The following is a 13770-nucleotide window of genomic DNA, read 5'->3' as shown; positions in this document are numbered from 1 at the left end:
GTTTCATTTAATAGGATGAACTGTCAGAACAACGATATTCTTTAAGGCGTTTCATAGCATTCTGGTTACATCAAAACAATTTGGAGTCTCTAATTACTCTGAAATAGCTTTAGACAAGCAGAAATTGACAAGCTGTTTGCTAAATGTGTCCAACGTCTTGATGCAATATACAAATAACCATATTGGATATGTGGGGCCATACACTCCTCAATGTTTCTATCTTGACGCAAACCCTGACATTTCTTAAAATTATTCATTGTTTTCTTGACTTTGTCTTTTGCCACTTCAAAGCACTTAAGTGTTAGAGAATAAGCGGTAGCTGAGGGGTTCCATTGTGGTCAAGGATCCTATTATATCAGTGTTGGGAAAATGACAGACACATCCAGACCAAAATGGGCTCAGTCAGTGATGCTTACAGGCTTTTTGGCAGCACTTGCACAATCTGCAGACAGACTAAAGACATATAATGTGCAACTACGGTAGCAGTGCCAACATCCTGCTATAGGTCACCTTTCGCATTTTGGTGTGACAAACTAACAGATTTAGCTGTCAGTTCCTCTGGGCTTCGTTTTTCCAAGGCTGACAATAAGAAATGTTGCCACTTAAGTGACATCTTGTCTTTTCGTGAAAACCGGCTTAGTGTTCAATAATGCTGACCGAGACTAGAAAGCGGGCCCACATCACATCTATTTAAAGTCTACGCACCGGGTGTTGGTGAGCTGCTGTTGAGGAAGAAAGCAGGTTCTGTGTAAGCAATTCAAGAACAAAAGAGAAAGATGTTGAGGAATGCTGGAGTGCTGGAAAAGCTGTTATAACAATGTCCCCATTCTCAGTAACATGATATCTGTATCGATATGGGCTGAAAGGGCACTCAGAGAGGAATAAGCTAATACACAAAAAGAAACATGCAAAGCCAAATTACAGTTTGTAAATGCTTTCAGGAACAAACACGTTGATTTTTATTTGATCTTATGCAAGTACAGTTGAAGTGTTTGACCATTACATGTGGAGGGAGAAGGGGGGAGCTTGAATGAAAAGTACAAGGGTGGCAACAGACTGTTGTGGGGTGTTATGAAGCTGGAGGAACTAGTGCACTTAACAAAAAAGATGGCATAGAAAAGAACAATGGAAAAGCCCTGATTTCAGTCAAATGGTACGGCTGAAAAAGTGTCTGCAAGCCTGGCATTGTACAAACCTGATTCTGTAGGTTTAGAAAGCTAGTCATCATTTTCTTTCCCTCTCATAATTATGCACTGCTTTGTGTTGGTCTGTGACATAAAATTCTATTGAAATGCATTGACGTTGGTGGTCATAATGTGGAAAAAAAAGTACAAAGAGTTTGAATATTTTTGCATCACATTTTATCAACAAAGTAAACCAAAACCATGACACTGCAATATGCATTTCTCTTTTTAATGCACAAGTTCCCAGAGGTGTTATCATAATCAATCAGTCAAACAATAACTGCTATAAATGTTGCAACATTCTTAGAAAAGTCAAGGTTCCTCACACCTTCCGCCCTCCGTCCTGCTTCAAATGCCTCCATTTCTGCGGTATCTCTATATTTCCTTTTGATTTCAAGATGCACTGTGAACAGCCACGGGTCCCTAGTGTTTGTGTGTTTTTTTTCTTCTCAAATTGAAAGTGACAGAGTAATACAGGTGAGGTGCATCTATGGTCGATTTGCTGGGAGCAGGAGCTGGCAAATTACCGCACTACATTGTGATGCAGCAATGTCCTGTGACAAGGGTCCCCAAGGAAGCCGGATGTGCGCCCGTAGAAAACTTTAGGGGGCAATGTTGCACAAACGAACGAGAGCACGACTCGTGTCGGGCCAGATCTCTCCACCACTCCAAAGGGTGTGTGAGGTCAGATCAACTGTAGCATAAACTGAGATAGTTTCTTTGCAGCCATGTGCAAACACTGTAAAGGATCCGTGCTCCCCGACTGTAGCCGGGATTGTGCTTTGCTCAGCAGAGCACCAAGGCTGGAGCGTTCCCTCACCCTCCACCCCCCCACGTCTTCAAACAGGTGCGGTGGTGCAGAGATGAATCAAAAGCTGGGTAGCAGCTTTTTCTGTCAGTATCAAATAACTGATACACACTGGACCAATTTGTCCTCTGGAGTCAGCATTCAAATGCTTCGCAGATCCAGACCGCAGAGCCGCAGCCGGGGCTTATCACCTCTGATTTCACCGGCTCTTTTAGGAGGCCCTTTACCTTTTTTATTTTATTTTATGTTATTTCTAGGCCTGCTGAAGCACATCACACAACAGCCGACACTCTGCACGGAGATGCAAGGGCTCCCCCATTAGTCAATGCCACAGAGGAAAGGGTGTCTTTGTAATGAGATCACTGTAACAAAGCAGTGTGTATAACTGAAGGGTTTTAAACTGAAGCTCAGAGGGAAATGGTTTCTCTGGCTGCCAGTTCCTGCTCATCATCATTCCTTAAAGTACAGTAGACTTAATGAACAATACAATCAATACCTTCTGTTTCCTTGCAAATTTAAAATACAGTAAATTAAACAATAATGATAATTAAAAAAAAAAAAAAACCTTCAGCAAGACCTCTCCTGCCAAACTCATTAGTAGACATTAGCTGTTCCAAGCTGAGCCTGCTATATTGATAAACTGCATTTTCATTCACTTCAAGCTGGTGCATATCGCTGCAACAGCACAAAGAGTTTAACAATGAAGTGTCAGTCAACGAAGGTTTAGTTACATACAAATGTGTATGTGTCTGGGAAGAAAATCTCAAGATGAGACAATTGTGTTCAGTCCACAGTGGGGGGGTTAAACCTCGTGTTCAATGAGGCTTTGGGATATGTGGGGGGGAATAATGTGTGGCGGTGGTCTCCAAATAGATCAACACACTCGCGTTCTTTTATCCACCCCACCAGAAATAGGTTGCAAATCAGGTCGCAGGGATGATAGGTGCAGGAATTAAACCCAGATAGCTCAGCTAGAGACAGTATGCAGATCATTTTACAGGGTTTCCAAACTGTTCTTAGGTCAGAAATGATTCATTCAGTCTCTCCAGCAAACTCTGGATTTGCCCCTGGGAAAGCTCTAACGGGAGGCGCCATGATGACTTCCAGATCACAAGTCAGAACTTCGTCAACTGACTACTTCCTAAATAGAAAAGTGGAGGTTCTACTTCCTGCTCCGCCCAAATGACCAATAGCCACCTGAGAGATGAAACTGATTTCAGTTCATTAAATTCAGAATCTTTTTCTTTTGGCCATATGTCATATTACCTGGTACCTTCGATCTTTCCTTAGATGTTGAAACACCGAGTTCCTTTAAATCAGGGATAATAATCCACTTATTTAGGGCTTCCTTTGATTCCTAGTAACCAGATCATTGATCAACATATCCGATGTGTATTTGCTTGATGATTTTGATGATGGCATTTAACAAAATGCCATAATTGTTTATTGCTTGTTTCATAGTTGGCAATGGAACATTTTTATGGTTTAAAGCATTTTGATCTGCCTTGTTGCTGAAATGTGTTATACAAATAAACTTCACTTGACTTACATACCCAAAGCAAGAGCTGTGTCTGCGCTGTACGACTGGGACGAAGTTAAGATTGTTTCCAGTCCCAGCTGGACTCTGCCACATATCTCGTTTGTGGTGTTCATGGCCAGAATGCTAAGACGTAGTCATAGAAATAGGCTGTCCGGTTTAAAAACCATTGCTTTTTGCTAATTATTGGGTTCCATTGGCATCTTGAAGCAATGGTCTTCAGCATTTCAATCGGAACAAAGTGGACTTCTCTCTCCACTCAGTCTTCGCCTCAAGTGAAGCTTGGTTTCATCACTTGTTATTATATTTTTATGGTGTAAAGCACCTTGAACTGGCATAATGTTGAAATGTGCTATACAAACAAACTTGACTCCAAAGCAAGAGCTGTGTCTGCATTGTACGACTGGTACAAAGTGAAGATTGTTTCCAGCCTCAGCTGAACTCTGCCACGGTTGACTCTTGCCACATATCCTCTTTGTGGTGTTCATGGCCAGAAGGCTGAGACGTAGTCATGAAAATAGATTGTCTGCTATTAGCTTTTTGCAAATTATTGGATTCCATTGGCCTTTCCAAAGAAACTGGACTGCTCTTTCCAGTCACTCTTTGTGTAGAGGGGTGGAAAAACAAGTTATTAGTGAATAAAAACCAAGAAGTAGAAAAATAGGCACCCCAACATTATTTTTCATTTTGTATTTTTAATTTTTGTAATAAGTTAGATAGTTTTGTTTAATTTCGTCCGTGCAATTCCGCGCGCGGCCGCTAGGGACGCTGTCGCGTTGGTGGTATAGAAAGGACTGAGCACACAAGAAGAATAAATCGGAAAAAGAGGGGAGAGTGGATGGTAGGCGGCTTGGGGTGCAGCAGGCGTTTTCGAGCAGCGAGAGTTTTTGAAACAACTTTACAAAGGGTTTTGTTATTTTGGCGGTTGGCATAAACTGGAGTGTGACTGGATTGGGATGACCACAAAGGTAGATGGGGGTGGTGATGAAGATGATATGGATTTTGACGAATGGACTACGGTAGGTAGAGGAAGGGGTAGAGGGAAGGAAAAAGTTTCGAAAGATGATAGAGAGATTGGTAACCTAAATAGTAAGAGAAGTTTAGAGGAATATAGTTCAGATGAAGAAAACAGAGTGGTTAGGAGGAAAATGGTAAATGAGGAGTTTAAGGTAATACTTAAATTCAGGAAGGAAGATATGAACATAAACCTCAGTCCGATAGCAGTGTCTAGAGAAATAAAAAAGAAAATAGGGGAGGTTGAGTTTGTAAAAATCTTGCGAGATGGTAATATGTTGATAAAATGTAAGTCTGAAGAACAAAAGAATAAAAGCATGCAGATTGATAACATTTGTAAAAAGGTTGTGAGTGAAAAGAAAATTGTTGGAGAAAACAGAGTATCACGTGGTGTAATCACAGGTATTCCGCTTGAGGAAGATTTAGAAAAACTTAAAAGAAATATACATGGTGGTGAAGTGCGGAGATTGAAAAGATTGTTAAAATCTGTGGATGGGGAGAAAATAGAAAGTTTTTCGATACTTCTGGAATTTCAAGGTGATGTTCTTCCTGATAAAGTGAAAATTGGGTTCTTGAGTTTTCCTGTTAGACCTTATATTCCTCCTCCCTTGCGCTGTTACAAATGTCAAAGGTATGGTCACATTGCATCAGTGTGTAAAGGGAAGCAAAGATGTGCTAAATGTGGTGGAGATCATCGATATGATGAATGTGGAGCAGATGTACAGTTGAAATGTTGTAACTGTGGTGGTCAGCCTAATGTAGCATATGGAGGGTGTGAAGCAAGGAAAAAGGCAGCAGAAATTCAACAGCTGAAAGTAGTTAAAAACATTTCTTATGCAGAGGCAGCAAAAAGTGTTCAAGAAAAAAGAATAGTTCAGAAAAATCAGCAAGTGTCTTCTAGTCCAAATCGTGGACCAAGTCAAAAAACAATGTCAGGAATGGAAATTACAATGGATAAATTAATTTTATTCATGGCTTATGTTATTAATTGTACTGATCAAGTGAAACAGAAAACTGAAAAAATCAAGATTATAGTGAAAGGTGCAGAAAAATTTCTAGCTGTGAAGGATTTATCTTGGGAGTTGATAAATAAAAGGCTTGAAATAGATGGGAAGCAAGGTGGAGGAAGAATTTAATGCTTATTTTACAATGGAATGCAAGAAGTTTGTTAGCAAATGGACAAGAATTTAAAGGATATTTAAACTATTTGAAAAATAAACCAGATATTATTTGTATTCAAGAAACATGGCTTAAACCAGAGTTAGATTTTGTCATAAGAGGGTATAATAGTATTAGAAGAGATAGGGAACAAGAAAGTGGAGGAGGATGTGTAATATTTATAAAACAAGGAATACAGTATAGATTTTTAGGAAAAGGAGCTTCACTAGAATGGTTATCTGTGGAAATTTGGATTAATAAAGAAAGTATTAATATATTAAATTTTTATAATCCGTGTAAAAAATTGGATTTAGATGAAATGGAGGAAATGTTTAAAAATATAGGAAGAAAGTTCATTTGTTGTGGAGATTTCAATGCTTATAGTACTTTGTGGGGTAATAGGAATGATGCAAATGGAGAAGTGGTGGAAGAAATAATGGATAGAAAACATTTGGTTTGTCTTAATAATGGAGAAGGGACGAGAATTAATATAAGAAATGGATCAGAATCAGCGTTAGATTTAACTTTAGTTTCAAAGAATTTGGCTGGGATTAGTAAGTGGAAAATATTAAGAGAATCAACTATAGGTAGTGATCACTACCCTATACTTATTGAAATTGGTAAAGAAATAGGAAAAATTGTTAATGAGAACTTAGAAAGATGGATATTTGGAAATGTTGATTGGGAAAAATACAAAATAATAAATGATGAAGAGATGCAAAAAGTTAATATAGATTTGGATGTTGATATGGTAAATTCTTCTATTTGTGAGGCCATTTTAGGGGCTGCTCGAGAAACAATCCAAAGGAAAAAAGGAATATATAAGAAGAAAATTGTTCCATGGTGGACGAAGGAATGTGATGGTGCAATTAAATATCGAAATAAAGCTTTTAGATTGTTAAAGAGAAATCAGAATTTTCAGAATTTTATTGAATATAAAAGGTCACAAGCTCTGGTTAAACGAACGGTGAAAAATGCAAAAAAGGTTTATTGGAGTAATTTTTGTGATTCTGTAGGTAGGGAAACAAAGATTTCAAAAGTCTGGGGAATGATAAAGAGAATGAATGGAATTAGAAGGGAATATGGATATCCAGTTCTGAAAGATGGAAATGTTATTGCTGTGACTGAGGAGGAGAAAGCAAATATGTTAGTTAAAAAATTTGTTAAAGTTCATAGTTGTAATAATTTAAGCGCAGAAGAAAACCGCAGAAGAAATTGTACAATTAATGAAAATGTAAATTTATTAGAAGAAAATGTAAGAAATAATGATTTATTGAATAGTCCCTTTTCTTTATTTGAATTAAACAATGCCTTAGGAAAATCAAAAAATTCATCTCCAGGAAAAGATAATATTTCTTATATTATGGTTAATAAGCTTAGCAATTCATCTAAGAAGGTTTTATTGGAATTCTATAATAAGATATGGGAAGTGGGTATTTTACCTCTGGCATGGAAAGAAGCAATCATAGTTCCAATCTTAAAACCAGGTAAAGATCAGTCAAATCCAGCAAGTTACAGACCCATTGCTTTAACTTCTCATATTTGTAAAATAATGGAGAGAATGGTAAATGAAAGATTGAGCTATTTTGTTGAAAAGAGGGGATATTTATCAAAATGTCAAAGTGGATTTAGAAAAGGGAGAAGCACTATGGATCCTTTATTATGTTTAGAACATGAAATCAGAAAAGGGCAAGTTAACAAGGAGAGTGTAGTGGCTGTTTTCTTTGATATAGAGAAAGCTTATGATATGATGTGGAAAGATGGATTTTTAATTAAATTGAAAAAAATGGGAATTAATGGATCAATGTTTTATTGGATAAAAGATTTTTTACAAGATAGATCAATACAAGTAAGAATAGGACAACAATTGTCAGAAAAGGTTTTTGTTGAGAATGGCACACCTCAGGGAAGTATAGTGAGTCCCTTGTTTTTTTCTATTATGATTAATGATATGTTTGACAATTTGGAAAGTGGAATGGGGTGTTCTTTATTTGCTGATGATGGAGCAATATGGAAGAGGGGAAAAAATTTAAAGTTTATTGTTAAAAAGATACAAGAAGCAATTAGAATTATAGAAGACTGGTCATTTAAATGGGGATTTAAAATTTCTATAGACAAAACAAAGACTTTATTTTTTACAAGGAAGAAAGCATCTAAAAATTTAAAACTGCAACTATATAATCATGAATTAGAAAGGGTAAGGGAATTTAAGTTTTTGGGTTTATGGTTGGATGAAAAACTTACTTGGAAAAATCATATTCAAAAAGTAGAGAATAAATGTAAGAGAGTTTTAAATGTAATGAGGTGTTTGGTGGGAAGAGAATGGGGTGCTGAGAGGAAGGCATTGAAATCAATATATACTGGGTTAATAAGGTCTGTATTTGATTATGGAAGTATTGTATTTGGGTCAGCATCAGAAACACTATTAAAAAAATTAGATAGTATTCAGTATCAAGCCTTGAGGTTATGTACAGGAGCAGTTAGAACAACTCCAACGTCAGCTTTGCTAATAGAAATGGGAGAGATGCCACTTAATCTCAGAAGATTACAGTTAAAGTCCAATTATTGGTGTAATTTAAAGGGCCATGATGGAAATCATCCATGTCAAGACATTTTAAAATCTAGTTGGGAAAAAGAAAAGAAGAAATTACATTCTTTTGGATGGGAGATAGAAAATGTTATAAAAGATTTTGGTTTATCTGATATAAACATTAGTCAAACAGTTCCTCTTTCACCAGTTTATCCGTCTCTATTTCATAATAAAGTTGTTGATTTAACTTTGTTGGAGAAAAGGAAAGGAGAAAACATTTCAGATCCATATTTGGTTCAATCATATTTAGACAGTAAGTACTATGGATATGTCCAAGTTTTTACAGATGCGTCTAAAAACTCAAATAGCAGTAATGGGGTATCTTTCATTGTTCCAGAATTCAAAGTTAAAAAATGTAAAAGAATTACTGATGGAGTATCAGTTTATACTGGAGAGATGATGGGAATTATTTTAGCTTTAGGATGGATTGAGGAAGTCCGTCCATTAAGAAGCATAGTATGCTCTGATTCAAGTTCTTCTTTATATTCATTAAAAAATAATCATGCTATTAGTAGACCGGATCTTTTATTAGAAATTCAGTTGATAACATATAGAATTCAAGCAATGGGGTTATTAGTTATATTTACATGGATACCATCACATATAGGAATAAGAGGGAATGAGTTGGCTGATAAATATGCGAAACTAGCTTCAAAATATAGTGATATTGATATATTAGTTCCATTTAGTAGAGAAGACATCAAATCTATTATTAAACAAAAGGTTAAGGAAAGATGGCAGAGACAGTGGGAGGAAGATAGAACTGGTAGATGGATGTACAGTATTCAAAGAAAAGTTGGTGCAATGAGGAGAACGGGACGAAATAGAAAAGAGGAAACAGTTATATCTAGGTTGCGTTTTGGACATACAAGGTTAAACAGTAATTTATTTAAAATAGGAAAACATCGAACTGGAAGTTGTGATTTTTGTGGTCAAGAAGAGACAATAAAACATGTTTTGTTATTCTGTACCAAATATTCTGTTGAGAGAAGGAAATTAGTTTGCCGGTTACAAGAAAATAAATTACAGTTAAATTTACAAGATATATTGGGAAAAATTTCTAATTCTAAAGATATAAGTTATTTAATTAATTATCTTAAGAAAACAAAATTGATAGAAAAGATTTAAGTGTTGTTATTTTATTATTATTATTATTTTTATTTTATTTTATTTATTTTTTTTATTTTATTGTTTTGTTTTGTTTTGAGGGGGGTGTATATAGTTAGCGTCCCGATCCACACTCCATTCCAGTAGATGGCGGTAATGCACATCTAAAAGTTGTTTGCCAACCGCCATAAAAAAGGAAAAGAAGAAGAAGAAGAAGAAGAAATCTTCCTGTTATGCTGGCAAAAGCTTAACGTGTGTGCCTCATCTTTTCTATACCACAGGTTGGTAAAATGTATTTTTTATACATATATATTGATGACCGTCGGGAGTTAAAGAGCTCAGTGAATCGGTTGTTGACTAATGAGTCATTTTGTCCGGTTTGCGTTGAGTATTGAGTGGAAAACGGGACACAGTTCTGGAGGTTGGGGTATGCTAATGCTAGCGGACTTTGGTTTCTATGTATTAAGCTAGCTGAGAAACGGCCAAAGTACTACCAATTTCATATTGTTTCTTTTCAGTTTTGTATCTATTTATCTGGCAGATAACTGTTGTAAGATAAGATGCTTCGACATTAAAGTGTGTTTTACCTATGCAGAATAGGTCGTGAAGGCTATTAAAATATCGAAAAGCAAATTCATGCACTTTTATTTGAATTGTTAAAAAACAAATATTTGAACATATGTTCATTACACAAGAAGAATAAATCTTCCTGTTATGCTGGCAAAAGCTTAACGTGTGTGCCTCATCTTTTCTATACCACAGCACCACACGTTGAGGGAAGACCATCACCCACATTACCCTCAGCCCTCCAAGGTTGCGGGGTAACATTTGCCCCAAGTGAGGATTAGCTGTCTTGATTTCCTGTTAGTGAGTCATGGTAGGATGAATAGATGAGTTAGGGTCTTATCTACAGCAATGTAGTACACACCTGTCCATCATTTTGAAGAAAGACAATTTTAAAACTATGGTTTTGTCATCTTAGCTTGAACCGTTATGTGAGTTCACAAGATATGGAGACAGTAGAGACAATTTAGAGTAACCAATTTACCCATAATGCATGTCTTTTGATAACTGAGGAAAAAAACAAACAAAACCCAAGCATCCACAGGACGGACAGGTCTGGACAGGTCAGTCACACAAGAAAAGATAACCTTGCACTCAGACACATATATACGTAAGGGCAATTTCATCTGACAGGCACATGTTTGCATACTTGTTGAGGCAGCAGCTCCACCAATGAGCAGCTCACATTTTAATCCCTACAGATAAATAAAAAAATGACTTCACACTCACAGACTACGAATATTTGGCACACAAAAAAGAAGCTAATCACATCGAGGACTCCAAATTCAATTACGAGGCATCAAAAGCAGTTTACTTTTGATTGTGCTTATCTTGTAGCGCAAACATAGCCGATGTGACTGCTGCTTAATTCAATTACACCAAATATGATAATTAGGCCAGTCTGCTGAAATGTGAGAGTGGCTTTGGCCACCTCTGGGAGAGAGACAGCGAGAGAGAGAGAGAGAGAACATCTGCAAGGCTCTGTGCCGAATGCTGTGTGCGAGCGCAATAAAGAGTGACAGAGATAACGCCGTGGGGAGGATAACGTGTGGAGACAGCAGTGTGTCAGTGCATGTGGGGTGTGAATGGAAAAGAGGAGATATGTCTTCAAAATATAGTGTTGAAAATCAATTCAGCCTCGTCCATCCTATACTTTTTTTTTTTTTTTTAATCTGGCGACTGGGGGAAGGGTGAGCGGGGGTCTTCTACCTTTCCCGTCTTTCGCTCACTTTCTGACATCTAGCAGGTGGCGGGGCTGATAAAGTGAGATGCTGAGTATGGGGATTTTTGGACTATTCCTGCGGATCATTCCTTTTGTGCAAAGGGGGAGATTTGTGGAGAACTACTTGAATTCTAATGCATTATTTCCACCCAGCAGGATAGAAGACTCAAAAAGATAAATGTGTGCCTAACATAAGACAGGTGGATTCTGTAGGATATCTTTGCACATCTAAGCCTAACCCACTGTCTCCTGGTACAATAATCTATTTCTCTTAAACTTCAATCCACTTTCATCATTGCATGTGCTTTTTCTTTTGTTTAAAAAAAAAAAAAGCTACCTGGAATCTTTTAGCAACGTTTCACACTGTGAAATACGATAGGAGACATACTATGCTTAGAATAAGTTAGAAAGACCTTAATGCCATTGTCCTCAAAGGTAAATCTGAAGCAATTAAACTATCATGTAGAGCTTCTTGCCTTTCTATTTGGTCCCTAGCTTGTGATTTGATAGGAAGTCATCCTCACAACCAGTATGCTGCAATGTGGAGTTGAAAGTCAGATGCTGTTCATTAAGTTTTCTAAATTTTAAAGCCCATGGCTCTGGCCTTTGCTAGATTTAGATCAAAAAGTCAGGACTGCAGATTGTTTTCGATTTTCCATTCACCCTTGTCTAAATATGCTTAGAACCTCCAACTAATATGGCTCTCATGTTTTAGTGTCACCAGCTATGCTTCCGTCTTGTTGTCATACGAATTTTGAATTGTCGCAAAAAAGAAAAACTAAAAACGAAAATTAGTCATGGTATCGAGTGATGCGTGGTTGAAACAAGCAGGAGGATGGAGGTTGCAGCCTAGCACGGAGAGACGTTTTTGGGCAAGTTGTGACTGTTCTGTCATGTCAGTTAGCATTAGCGATGTCACATGCTGTTTAGAGATGTGTGCTAAATGTTCGCAACGTCAGAACTTATTCGGCAAATGTGTGTCATTCTCCCTTTTCAAAGGGACAGTATCAAGTTCAATCAATGTTTTTGAGCTTTATATTATGTTATAATGTAATTTCCTCATCAAAAACATACCTGGAGTGTTGCTTTGATTCCTTCATGCATGTTTGAGAAATCCTTTATTCTCCCGTGGCAACCATTCAGCTGTGCAAAAAACATCTTGGTGGACCTAGCTCCGCCTTTGAGGACGTAGCTCCTTCTCAGAGCTGCTGTTTCCAAGCTTCTGCAAAATGTACATAGAAAAATACTGGCGGAAACACGGCTAGGTCACAGTTTCAACCCTTCGTCTTCATCACGGATTGGAATGAAGAAGAAGTGTGAGACTCAAAAGATGCACGCCAGGCACTTTAGGGCGGAGCCTGTGGCTACACCTGCTGCTCATTAGGAGGAGTGAGGATGACACAAGGTTTAAAAGTCGTCATTTATCTTCTTTTGCTTTTATTCTTCTTATTTCAGATTCACACAAATGATATTAATATGGCAAGGACAATTTCACTATGCTACGGATAAATTGTAACTTATGTAAGAGCTGGCCCTTGTCACCTGCCTGTTTGACTCTTTCTCAGCCTGAAACTCATACAAATGTTTGTCTATGTGTACTAATCTTGCCCCTTCAACGCAGACAGCAGAGCCTTGCATCAGGTGAAACCAACAGTGCTGTTGAATTAAAGAGATCAATATGCTACAATTATTGCACGTGCAGTGTAATTGATGAGGAGGACTTTCTCCCATCCTGACAAGCCAATTCCAAGCCGATCGAAGTGGCTCAATATGGCCTATTAACTCAAACTGCCTTTATTTACCTGTGGTGCATCTCGATGTTGCTTTTGGAGGATATTTCTTTATTTCTAGGTGATCTAACACACCTACACACCGCACCAGCAGCAGCTGAGAACTTTCAACGGCCATGACAATCATCATGTCTGCTTATTTTTTTACCTTTTCACTTAATACAGCACTTTCAGTGGATTCCGTACAAATGTGAATGAGATTATTCAGAAATTTTCTAGAAAAAAAAAGGAAACTTCTGAGCTCCAAAAGTTGAAAATTTATGGGGGGGAAAAAAAAAACAAAAAAACTCAGAAATGTTTGAAAAACATAACAAAACAAACAAAACATGGAAATTACTCAGTTCCAAAAGTAGACAATTAAACATTTTTTCTAAATGTTCTGAGTTTCCAAACGGGAATATTTTTTTTTTACTTTTGATACTCAGTTTTCCTACTAAATTTCTGGGATTAATCAAAAAATTTCTGAATTTCTTGGCTGAAATTTACTCCCCTTTTTTCCCATCTACATTGACCCTAATACCGTTCAGTCTTCTAGAACACACATCAAACAAGTTCAATTAGGGACTCAGAAATTTCCAAGTTTTTCTAGAAAATTTCTGACATTGATCTCAAAATTTCTGAGTCTCTTGGCAGAAATTTACTCCTCCCTATTTTCATGTCAAAGGCCCTTCATACGGTCGGATGTGTGAGCGTGTGAGGAAAGTAGTGACCATAAAGGAGATGTGTGTAGATGTGGGTGTGCTGGAGCGCCAAACTACCACACAAAAGGGCTTTTACAGCCTCCACCCCTATGGCA

Source organism: Xiphophorus couchianus, chromosome 13 (genome assembly GCF_001444195.1).
Source record: "Xiphophorus couchianus chromosome 13, X_couchianus-1.0, whole genome shotgun sequence".
Classification (NCBI taxonomy): Eukaryota; Metazoa; Chordata; class Actinopteri; order Cyprinodontiformes; family Poeciliidae; genus Xiphophorus; species Xiphophorus couchianus.
The sequence above is the reverse complement of the archived record's forward strand: the minus strand, read 5'-3'. Positions refer to the sequence as shown.